The sequence below is a fragment of the Camelina sativa genome, chromosome 10 (genome assembly GCF_030686135.1).
Source record: "Camelina sativa cultivar CO46 ecotype springtype chromosome 10, ASM3068613v1".
NCBI classification, from domain to species: domain Eukaryota; kingdom Viridiplantae; phylum Streptophyta; class Magnoliopsida; order Brassicales; family Brassicaceae; genus Camelina; species Camelina sativa.
In genome coordinates, this window is record NC_141889.1 from 19,608,042 (window position 1) to 19,620,083 (window position 12,042).

Consider the following 12,042-nt stretch of genomic DNA (forward strand, 5'->3'; position numbering starts at 1 on the left):
CATTGGTGCTCCTATAAGAGAGGTTGTTCTGTTTGAAACCTCTTTGGTTGTAGCCCTTGTATCCTCCCTGGTTTTGCATGTAGCATAGCTCAGCAAATTCAGGCTCCCCCTCTTGAACTGGAGCTTCTTCTTCACCAATGAAGTGAATGGTCTTGGACTGGCTGAGGAGTATCTTGTTAAGCTTCTCATTGACCATCTTCAAATCCTTTTTATACTTGTCCTCTTGATCAGTTGAGGAGCCCCTTATGGTCCTATCATAATCCTCATTATAATTGCCATTAGATTGAGCAAGATTCTCAACTAATTCCCATCCTTCTTCCACATTCTTGTTGAGGAAGTTTCCATTAGAGGCTGTATCAAGAAGCATCCTGATCTTGGGAAGTACTCCTCTATACAAAGTGCTTAGAAGTGACTCATTGCTGAAGCCATGGTGAGGACACTGAGTCTGGAATCCTTTAAACCTCTCCCAAGCTTCACAAAAGCTCTCTTATTCCTTTGAGCAAACCCAGAAATTTCATTCCTCAACCTAGCAGTCCTTGCATTGGAGAAGAACTTGGCCAGAAAAGCTTTCTTGCATGCATCCCATGTGGTGATAGCTCCAGTAGGAAGAGTCTTTTCCCAAAGGTGAGCTTTGTCTCCAAGAGAAAATGGGAAGAGCCTTAATTTGAATCCATCTTCACTCACTCCATTGATCTTTGTGAGTCCACATATTCTGTCAAACTCATCAAGGTGATCTAGTGGATCTTCCATTGGCAACCCATGAAACTTGTTGGCTTGTATCATTGAGATCAATCCACTCTTGATCTCAAAGTTATTGTTTGCTACTGAAGGTGGCACAATTCCAGCCCTTTGGTTGTGGGTATTGGGTGCATCTCCTGCACCAATGTGCCTTGTTCTCTGCTCATGGATAGCTGGTTGCTCCATGATGTCTTCACCTTGTTGTTGTTGAACTACTCTCCCTTGCTTATGTCTCAAACCCTTTTGTAGCCTGTGGATGTTGTCAATAGGCTGTTGAAGACTGTCTTTGCCTTTTGACCTTCTGTGCATCAACAAACTCTACTACAGACTCGAACAGGTACACGGTCGAGCGCTGGCTCGAGTGGGTGGTCGAGTCGACTGGGAAGTAATGGCTATTTGGATCCGGCTTCTGGCTCGATCAAGTGCTCGATCCCAGCTCGGTCGAGTAGGTGGTCGAGTGGGTACCTGAAACTCAAAACAGCCAAGCAAAGGAAGATTCGAGTTCAGTAACTTCACAAGTGTTTAAACGAACTTAATCTTAGACTAATAATGATCCTAAATGTCACAAAACAAACTCAAATGGGCAACGACGCCAAATTGAAACTGACTATTTGTGTGGTGTGGTGAATGAATGATGTATGGAATGATGAGTTATGAATGAATGGATGTCAGGGTGTTTCAATTTCCCTTATGCAGTTGCAGTATAAGAGGTGTCAATCCTATCTGAGTGTTTGTGAACAATCAAGATGTGCATATGAGTCTAAGTCAAGCCAAATGTAAAGATTGTTTGTCACTAACAATCCTATAATGAGATATGAAATGCAGAAAGTAAAAACAACTAGAACAAGATACTAAATGCAAATGAAACAGAATGATTATAATAGCAAGAACAGAAATTGACACTATGCTAATGAACTAATGCAAGACAAGTAATGAACAAAAAACTAAGTGAATGCGATAGAAATGAAACAGGAATGAAACAAGAGATAAGACAGGACAACTACAAAGCATGAACACAAATTCTGGAGACGAACTCGAGCAGCACTCGACTGAGTGTAGGTCGAGTACAGGGTCGAGCTAGACTAAACGTGAAAACAGAGCAACACAAGAAAAACAGAGCAATGCAAAAACTAATCAAACAACAAGCAAGCAATGATATTTAGACTAAGATATTAATAAACAAAGAAGGCCTTGAGGAGGGATTCATGGGCTGAGCTAATCATTGTGGTTATCTAACTTGGTCAACAAATCTCAAGCAAACTTTGAGCTGATCTCTTGACATACTATTCTAAGACATGTGTAATCCACTCTCATGGCAAGAAACAATCAAACCTATGCATTTCTAGACTTGTTCTCACAAAGTAAAGAATCTACACAAGCAGGCATTAAGCAATACATCTCAAACCAAACAAGACCTCTAATCTCTTAGCAAGCCTAATGGTAAGCTCTAGATCTAGCCTTATCTATGCTCCTTAGACATTGGTGTGATGCTAAGATGCTTGAAATCAAACCCTACCTTCTCAGATATAGGATCAGCATTAAGAACATCTAGCCTAGAAGAGATCTACAACAATCCAGCTTGACCAAATCAAATAAACCACAAGATCAACCCAGCCTAACCCATCCTCAAGGTCCTAAACAAACTACTCACAAGAACACATGGTGAAATAAGTCAAAAACCCAAAAAATATTGAAACTTGCATCATTAGAAAGATGAAACAGAGATCTACAATATTGATGAAGGAATAAAACTCGAAATCTTAATACTTTGAAAGTTATGAAACAAACAAAATACAAGAATCTAGTCATTCTTTCTTAAACAAGTACAAAATCTAAAATAAAAGAAAGTGCAAAAGGAATAAAATCTAAAAAAGGTAAAAACTAGGTTTTAGACTCTCTAAAAAGCTGGACTCTTTTGTGGCTGTAGGTACAAGGGCTTTATATAGGAGGTGAGGTGGAAGCCCTAAAAATACAAAAAGTCAAAGCAGTCAACGGCTCGGTCAACTCGACCAGTGCTCGGTCGAGTGGCTGGTCGAGCTGGCTTCTCTCGTGCATTCTCCACTCGGTCGAGTCCTTCTCAGCACATGGTCGAGTGCCTGGTCGAGTGTGCACTCGAGTTGGACTCCGGACCTTGATTCTTCAGCCTTAACTTTCTTGTTTTCTCGTCAGGATTGCTTCACTTCTCCTCAGCATTGCTTCCATGCTCCTTAAGCTCCAAAATCACCTGTTTATGCATGAAAAGATGCAAATGCAATGCAACTATACTCTAATGCATGATTAGTCCTAAAGCTACACAATAATGCCCTACATGGATAGCAAAAGATGCAAAAGTTGTGGATAAACTAAGGGAAAACAAGGTAAAATATATGAACATCAGTTACTCTTTCCAGGGTTAAAATATGTAACACTCCAATCCATTTGACTAATTATAAGAGTTCGGGTTGAATTTGGAGTGTTTAGAGACGACTTTTACCTATTTTGTCCCGAAACAGGCAAAAACCGAGAAAACATTGATTCTAAGTAGTAAACAGCTTTGTTACTGTTTATAGGGTCACAATGTATGATAAGCCAATGCATTTGACCAATTGTAAGAGTTCGGGATGAATTTGGAGTGTTTAGACAACACTTAAACCCATTTTATCCCAAAACAAGCTTAAACCGAGAAAACAGGCTAAAACCGAGAAAAAACATTGATTCGAAGCAGTTAACAGCTATGTTACTCTTTCTAGGGTCAAAATATGTAACAATCCAATCCATTTGACTAATTATAAGAGTTCGGGTGAATTTGGAGTGTTTAGAGATCACTTTTACCCATTTTGTCCCGAAACAGGCAAAAACCAAGAAATCATTGATTCTAAGTAGTAAACAGCTTTGTTACTGTTTACAGGGTCACAATGTGTGATAACCCAATGCATTTGACTAATTGTAAGAGTTCGGGATGAATTTGGAGTGCTTAGACAACATTTAAACCCATTTTATCCCAAAACAAGCTTAAACCGAGAAAACAGGCTAAAACTGAAAGAAAAAACTGATTTGAAGTAGTAAACAGCTATGTTACACTATCTAGGGTCATAATATGTTACAATCCAATGCATTTGACTTATTATAAGAGTTCCGGTTGAATTTGGAGTGTTTAAACACCAATTATACCTATTTTGTCCTGAAACAGGCTAAAACCGAGAAAAACATTGATTTAAAGTTGTAAACAGCTTTGTTACTGTTTATAGGGTAAGAATGTGTGACATTACAGTACATTTTACTAATTTTAAGAGTTCGGGTTGAATTTGGAGTGTTTAGGCAACACTTTAACCTGTTTTATCCCAAAACAGGCTTAAACCAAGAAAACAAGCTAAAACCGAGAGAAAACATTGATTCGAAGCATTAAAAAACTATGTTACTCTTTCTAGGGTCAAAATATGTAACAATCAAATGCATTTGACTAATTATAATAGTTCGGGTTGAATTTGGAGTGTTTAGACACCACTTTTACCCATTGTGTCCCGAAACAGGCTAAAACCGAGAAAACATTGACTCTAAGCAGCAAACAGCTTTGTTACTGTTTTTAGGGTCAGAATGTGTGACAATCCAATGCATTTGACTAATTGTAAGAGTTCGGGATGAATTTGGAGTGTTTAGACAACACTTAAACGCATTTTATCCCAAAACAAGCTTAAACCGAGAAAACAGGCTAAAACAGAGAGAAAACATTGATTAGAAGCAGTAAACAGCAAGGTTAATCTTTCTAGGGTCAAAATATGTAACAATCCAATCAATTTGACTAATTATAAGAGTTCGGGTTGAATTGGGAGTGTTTAGAGACCAATTTTACCGATTTTGTCCCGAAACAGGCAAAAACCGAGAAAACATTGATTCTAAGTAGTAAACAGATTTGTTACTGTTTATAGGGTCACAATGTGTGATAACCCAATGCATTTGACTAATTGTAAGAGTTCGGGATGAATTTGGAGTGTTTTGACAACACTAAAACCCGTTTTATCCCAAAACAAGCTTAAACCGAGAAAACATGCTAAAACCGAGAGAAAACATTGATTCGAAGCAGTAAACAGCTATTTTACTCTTTCTAGGGTCAAAATATGTAACAATCCAATCCATTTGACTAATTATAAGAGTTCGGGTGAATTTGGAGTGTTTAGAGACCATTTTTACCCATTTTGTCCCGAAACAAACAAAAACCAAGCAAACATTGATTCGAAGCAGTAAACAGCATTGTTACTGTTTCTAGGGTCAAAATGTGTGAACTCAATGTCACATGGGCCGAATGATGAGACAAGAGGAGTATGTGTGTGTGCTCGGCCCATACAAGAGGTCTAGAATCATCTATTCTAGCCGTTGGAGTGAGAAGAGGAAGAAGTCACATGTCCCCTTAAGCCAACGGATAGGTCACTATCACCTTGGTCACATACACCTCTCTCCTAATGTCACTATCACTTGTTTCTATTCTTGTCTTAGGAAGGTTGCCCTACTTCTATTGTCTATTTAAAGGTTGTAAGACTACATTAGTGATATTCTATTCTAGTGGAACCGATTCTTCTTCTTCTTATTTTCTTTGTTCACCTAAACTCTCTCTCTCTCTCTCTCTCTCGATTCTATTCTTCTAAACTCTTAAGTCTTCCGCTAATTCTAACATGGTATCAGAGCTAGGTTGTTGTTCTTGACAATCTAACTCCACTATTCTCTTGTTCTCCAACTCTTCTTACTCGACTTCTCATTCTTGCCGCTTTTATTCTCCGGGTAAACGTTTTATTCAACGTTCCATAACATTCAAACCATGGAAAACGCTAAGCCCATTGTTACACCGGTTGTTCTTAAGGGAACAAACTACTTGCTGTGGACAAGAACCGCCCTTGGAGGTCGTGGTCTTTTGAGTCATGTCGAAACCGACTATGTTCTGAAGCAAAACCTCAAAGGAGAAGATGAAGGCGCTTCCGAGGTGGAAGTAGAGGAAGAGAGCGAGAAGAAGGCCAAGTGGTTTCAAGAAGACCAAGTTGTCCTATCTATTCTGCAGAACTCTCTCGATACGCCAATCCTTGAAGCCTACTCCTATTGCGAGACGACCAAGGAGCTTTGGGAAACGCTTAAAAGAGTTTATGGTAATGTCTCTAACTTGACCCGAGTCTTTGAAGTTAAGAGAGCCATCAACAGCCTGAGCCAAGATGACTTGGAGTTTACTAAGCACCTTGGTAAGTTCAGGGCCTTTTGTTCGGAGCTTGAGGCCTTACGACCAAGTTCCCTAGATCCGACGGTCCTTAATGAGAGGAAAGAGCAAGATAGGATCTTTGGTCTCCTACTCACGCTCAACCCAGCCTTTAACGATCTCATGAAGCACATTCTAAGAGGAGACAAGCTTCCTAGCTTTGAAGAAGTGTGTTCCCAAGTTCAAAAGGAACAAGGCTCATTCGATCTATTTAGCGGTAAGGGGGAGCTAGTCACGGCAAATAAGGGAGTGTACAAGCAGGAAGATAGGAAGGTCTGGGTGTGTGACCACTGCAAGAAGAAGGGTCACATGAAGGACAAATGCTGGATTCTTCACCCCCACCTTAAACCAGCAAAGTTCAAAGCTAATCTCTCCAAGGAAGCGGTAGGTGAAAAAAGGGCCGGGCCATCGAGGCAAGGAGAAGAGACGGCCATGACTGCGTCCTATGGGGAGGTGGCGAGGAAGACTGATATAGAGACCCTTATTCGTTCCATTGCCTCACTCAAAGAATCCGGTAACTCGTTTCTTGCTTCTAAACCAAGTAGGTCTCTTGTTGTTGACTCAGGTGCTTCTCACCACATGATTAGTAACCCTAGTCTAATTAAAAACATAAAATCGGCTTTAGGGAGTGTTATTATTGCTAATGGAGAACAAATACCTGTGAAAGGAATAGGGGACTTGAAACTGTTTGATAAAGACTCAAAAGCTTTCTTTATGCCTACCTTCACCTCTAATCTTTTATCGGTTAAGAGAGCCACTAATGATTTGAATTGATATGCTATCTTTGGTCCTAATAGTGTTCATTTTACGGATATTGAGACTGGGAAAGTTCTTGGAGAATGAAAAGGGAGTGGAGATCTCTATGTCCTAGAGAAAACTTCACCAAACTTATCTACATCTATTAAATCTTGTTTTGTTGTTAATTCGAATATGGTTTGGCATGCTAGGCTAGGTCATCCACATTCTCGTGCTCTTGGTTTAATGTTTCCTAGTGTTTCTTTTGATAACTCAAGTTGTGAGTCTTGTATCCTTGGAAAATATTGCAAGTCTACTTTTCCAAAGTCAACTACTATTTATGAGCATTGCTTTGATTTAGTTCATTCGGATGTATGGACATCACCATGCCTATCTAGGGATAATAACACGTATTTTGTGACATTTATTGATGAAAAAACGAAATATACTTGGGTCACATTATTACCATCTATAGATAGGGTGTTTGATGCCTTTGTTAATTTTCAAAATTATGTTACTAATCACTTCAATGCTCAAATTAAGGTGCTAAGGTCGGATAATGGTGGGGAATACACAAGTCACAAGTTCAACGCACATCTATCTAGGCATGGTATTCTCCAACAAAACTAGTTGTCCCTATACGCCTCAACAAAACGGTGTGGCCGAGAGGAAGAACCGACACCTCATGGAAGTTGTACGATCAATGATGTTCCATTCACATGTTACAAAGAGATATTGGGGGGGATGCTGTGATGACTGCATGTTACTTGATCAACCGGATACCAACCAAAGTTCTAAATGATTTGTCACCATTCGAGGTATTAAACAAATTTAAACCATCTCTCGATCACTTACGCGTTTTTTGATTGTGTTTGTTTTGTGTTAGTGCCTGGAGAGCAGCGAAGTAAACTGCATGCGAAAAGCACAAAGTGTATGTTCATCGGTTATTCAACGACTTAAAAGGGGTACAAGTGCTATGACCCAGCCACAAGTCGGTTATATGTCTCTCGAGATGTTCGGTTCATGGAGAATATTGGCTACTTTGATAACAAGGACTGGAACAGCCTTAAGGATCTCTCACATTCACAAAATGACCGGGCCTCCAGCTTAAAGTTTCTTCTAGATCATCTTGGACAACCGTCTCCACCGACAGGCCCTATCCGGTCCGCGCCCCGTCCGCCACCTACTGAAGGTAGGCAGGATCATGCTACTGTCCCAGAGGATGTCTCCCCTTCAGACCACATTATTCCTGAGCCGAGCCCACCCGTAGCCGGCGGCCATGGTGCTCCTGCTCCTATGCCGCCTACCACAGAACCCTTGGCCGCGACCGAGGGTCACTCGGATGGGGCCACTACGGACGGAGGCAGTATTGGGTCCCCTGGCGTCGCGCTGCCTACACAACCGGCCCTACGAAGGAGTGACCGTGTTAAATCTCATCCGTCCACCTGGAGAGATAAGCGCGTCTACTACAACAGCCAAGCCGTTGCCCATCCTATCCAGGCCGTCTGTTCACTTGAGCTGCTCCCAAGTGATCACCGAGCTTTCTTTGGCCAAGTTGATGCTCACTGGGTACCTCAAACCTATGACGAGGCTAAGAATCACAAGGAATGGTTAGAGGCTGTCGATGACGAAACTGGTGCCATGATCCGGAACCACACATGGGACGAAGCCGACCTTCCCAAAGGCAAAAAGCCCGTGAGCTCCAAATGGGTTTTCACCATCAAGTTCCTAAGCACCGGCGCCATTGAACGACATAAAGCTCGGCTGGTCGCACGTGGCTTCACCCAAACATATGGTGCCGACTACATGGAGACGTTTGCACCAGTGGCCAAACTCCACACGGTTCGGGTCGTGCTTTCCCTTGCAGTCAACCTCTCATGGGATTTATGGCAGATGGATGTCAAGAACGCGTTTCTTCAAGGCGAATTAGACGAAGAAGTTTATATGACGCATCCTCCGGGCCTTGAAGACTTGGTCGCTCCCGAGAAAGTCTTGCGGCTTCGTAAGGCCATCTATGGACTCAAACAGTCCCCGCGTGCCTGGTATCACAAACTGAGCTCCACCCTCAAGACTCAAGGTTTTCGCCGATCGGAGGCTGATCACACTCTTTTTACACTTCAAACCTCTCTTGGCCTTGTGGTGGTGCTTATCTATGTCGACGACATCATTGTGATTGGCGATGATACGACTGGTATTGAAGACACCAAACAGTCCCTCAAATCTGCCTTTGATATTAAGGACCTGGGGGAACTCAAATACTTCCTTGGCATTGAAATCTGTCGATCTCCGGAGGGGCTCTTCCTTTCTCAACGCAAATATACTCTTGATTTATTGGCTGAAACGGGCAAGCTTGGCGTGTCTCCGGCTCCTACACCACTTGATGAGGACTACCAGCTCAAGCGAAAGGGGGAGAGCATTCGGGCAAAAGAAGGCCAACCAAGGGAACCCATGGACGAGCCGTTCCCGGACGTCATGCGCTATCGCCGCCTTGTAGGTAAGTTGATATATCTTACCATCACGCGACCTGACATATGTTATGCTGTGAATCAGGTCAGTCAACACATGAAGGCTCCAACCAAGTATCAATGGAGCATGGTCGAGAGGATTCTCAGCTATCTCAAGGGCAGTCCGGGTCAAGGCATCTGGATGGGAAAGAATGATAACACTGAGATAGTGGGCTACTGTGATGCCGACTACAATGGAGATACCTTGGATAGGAGGTCAACCACTGGATATTGTACTTTCATTGGTGGAAATCTAGTTACATGGAAGTCGAAGAAGCAAAAGGTGGTATCTTGTTCAAGCGCTGAGGCCGAGTATCGAGCGATGTGGAAGCTAACAAACGAGTTGACTTGGTTAAAGGGGCTGCTCAAGGATCTTGGTATTGACTCAAATCAACCGATCACTATGCATTGTGACAATGAGGCTACAATTCACATAGCCACCAATTATGTTTTCCATGAGAGAACTAAGCACATTGAAAGCGATTGCCACAAGGTTCGGGAGAAGATTGAAGAAGGTGTGGTATTACCGTGTCATACTCGGAGTTAAGATCAGCTGGCTGATATATTCACCAAGTCTGCAAGTCCTAAGGTTTGTGACTATATTCATAACAAACTTGGGCTTGTAGACATCACAAGACCTTGATCGACTTCTCTAATCCGTGGACAGCACACTCTTTTTCCCTTGACTTAGTTTTGTCCCATGAGGTTTTCTAAGTCAAGGTTTTTAATGAGGTGCTGCTTCACGGGTTCCAAGCTTAGCCATTGCATTTGGCTAAGCTTGAGGGGGAGTATTGATCAATGTGACCGTACCACATGTACCGTACGGACACCGGACTGAACTCTATGTCACATGGGCCGAATGATGAGACAAGAGGAGTATGTGTGTGTGCTCGGCCCATACAAGAGGTCTAGAATAATCTATTCTAGCTGTTGGAGTGAGAAGAGGAAGAAGTCACATGTCCCCTTAAGCCAACGGATAGGTCCCTATCACCTTCGTCGCATACACCTCTCTCCTAATGTCACTATCACTTGTTTCTATTCTTGTCTTAGGAAGGTTGCCCTACTTCTATTGTCTATTTAAAGGTTGTAAGACTACATTAGTGATATTCTATTCTAGTGGAACCGATTCTTCTTCTTCTTATTCTCTTTGTTCACCTAAACTCTCTCTCTCTCTCTCGATTCTATTCTTCTAAACTCTTAAGTCTTCCGCTAATTCTAACATGGTATCAGAGCTAGGTTGTTGTTCTTGACAATCTAACTCCACTATTCTCTTGTTCTCCAACTCTTCTTACTCGACTTCTCATTCTTGCCGCTTTTATTTTCCGGGTAAACGTTTTATCCAACGGTCCATAGCATTCAAACCATGGAAAACGCTAAGCCCATTGTCACACTGGTTGTTCTTAAGGGAACAAACTACTTGCTGTGGACAAGAACCGCCCTTGGAGGTCGTGGTCTTTTGAGTCATGTCGAAACCGACTATGTTCTGAAGCAAAACCTCAAAGGAGAAGATGAAGGCGCTTCCGAGGTGGAAGTAGAGGAAGAGAGCGAGAAGAAGGCCAAGTGGTTTCAAGAAGACCAAGTTGTCCTATCTATTCTGCAGAACTCTCTCGATACGCCAATCCTTGAAGCCTACTCCTATTGCGAGACGACCAAGGAGCTTTGGGAAACGCTTAAAAGAGTTTATGGTAATGTCTCTAACTTGACCCGAGTCTTTGAAGTTAAGAGAGCCATCAACAGCCTGAGCCAAGATGACTTGGAGTTTACTAAGCACCTTGGTAAGTTCAGGGCCCTTTGTTCGGAGCTTGAGGCCTTACGACCAAGTTCCCTAGATCCGACGGTCCTTAATGAGAGGAAAGAGCAAGATAGGATCTTTGGTCTCCTACTCACGCTCAACCCAGCCTTTAACGATCTCATGAAGCACATTCTAAGAGGAGACAAGCTTCCTAGCTTTGAATAAGTGTGTTCCCAAGTTCAAAAGGAACAAGGCTCATTCGATCTATTTAGCGGTAAGGGGGAGCTAGTCACGGCAAATAAGGGAGTGTACAAGCAGGAAGATAGGAAGGTCTGGGTGTGTGACCACTGCAAGAAGAAGGGTCACATGAAGGACAAATGCTGGATTCTTCACCCCCACCTTAAACCAGCAAAGTTCAAAGCTAATCTCTCCAAGGAAGCGGTAGGTGAAAAAGGGGCCGGGCCATCGAGGCAAGGAGAAGAGACGGCCATGACTGCGTCCTATGGGGAGGTGGCGAGGAAGTCTGATATAGAGACCCTTATTCGTTCCATTGCCTCACTCAAAGAATCCGGTAACTCGTTTCTTGCTTCTAAACCAAGTAGGTCTCTTGTTGTTGACTCGGGTGCTTCTCACCACATGATTAGTAACCCTAGTCTAATTAAAAACATAAAACCGGCTTTAGGGAGTGTTATTATTGCTAATGGAGAACAAATACCGGTGAAAGGAATAGGGGACTTGAAACTGTTTGATAAAGACTCAAAAGCTTTCTTTATGCCTACCTTCACCTCTAATCTTTTATCGGTTAAGAGAGCCACTAATGATTTGAATTGATATGCTATCTTTGGTCCTAATAGTGTTCATTTTAAGGATATTGAGACTGGAAAAGTTCTTGGAGAATGAAAAGGGAGTGGAGATCTCTATGTCCTAGAGAAAACTTCACCAAACTTATCTACATCTATTAAATCTTGTTTTGTTGTTAATTCGAATATGGTTTGGCATGCTAGGCTAGGTCATCCACATTCTCGTGCTCTTGGTTTAATGTTTCCTAGTGTTTCTTTTGATAACTCAAGTTGTGAGTCTTGTATCCTTGGAAAATATTGCAAGTCTATTTTTCCAAA

At 42.2% G+C, this 12,042-nt stretch overlaps 1 non-coding gene across 1 annotated transcript; it reads left to right on the top strand.

The window, feature by feature from the left end:
- Positions 1–422: 422 nt before the first annotated feature.
- On the top strand, positions 423–528 carry LOC147936261 (small nucleolar RNA R71). Its single transcript, XR_015569753.1, has one exon. It is a non-coding gene; the product is annotated as a small nucleolar RNA R71 (small nucleolar RNA).
- Positions 529–12,042: the final 11,514 nt, after the last annotated feature.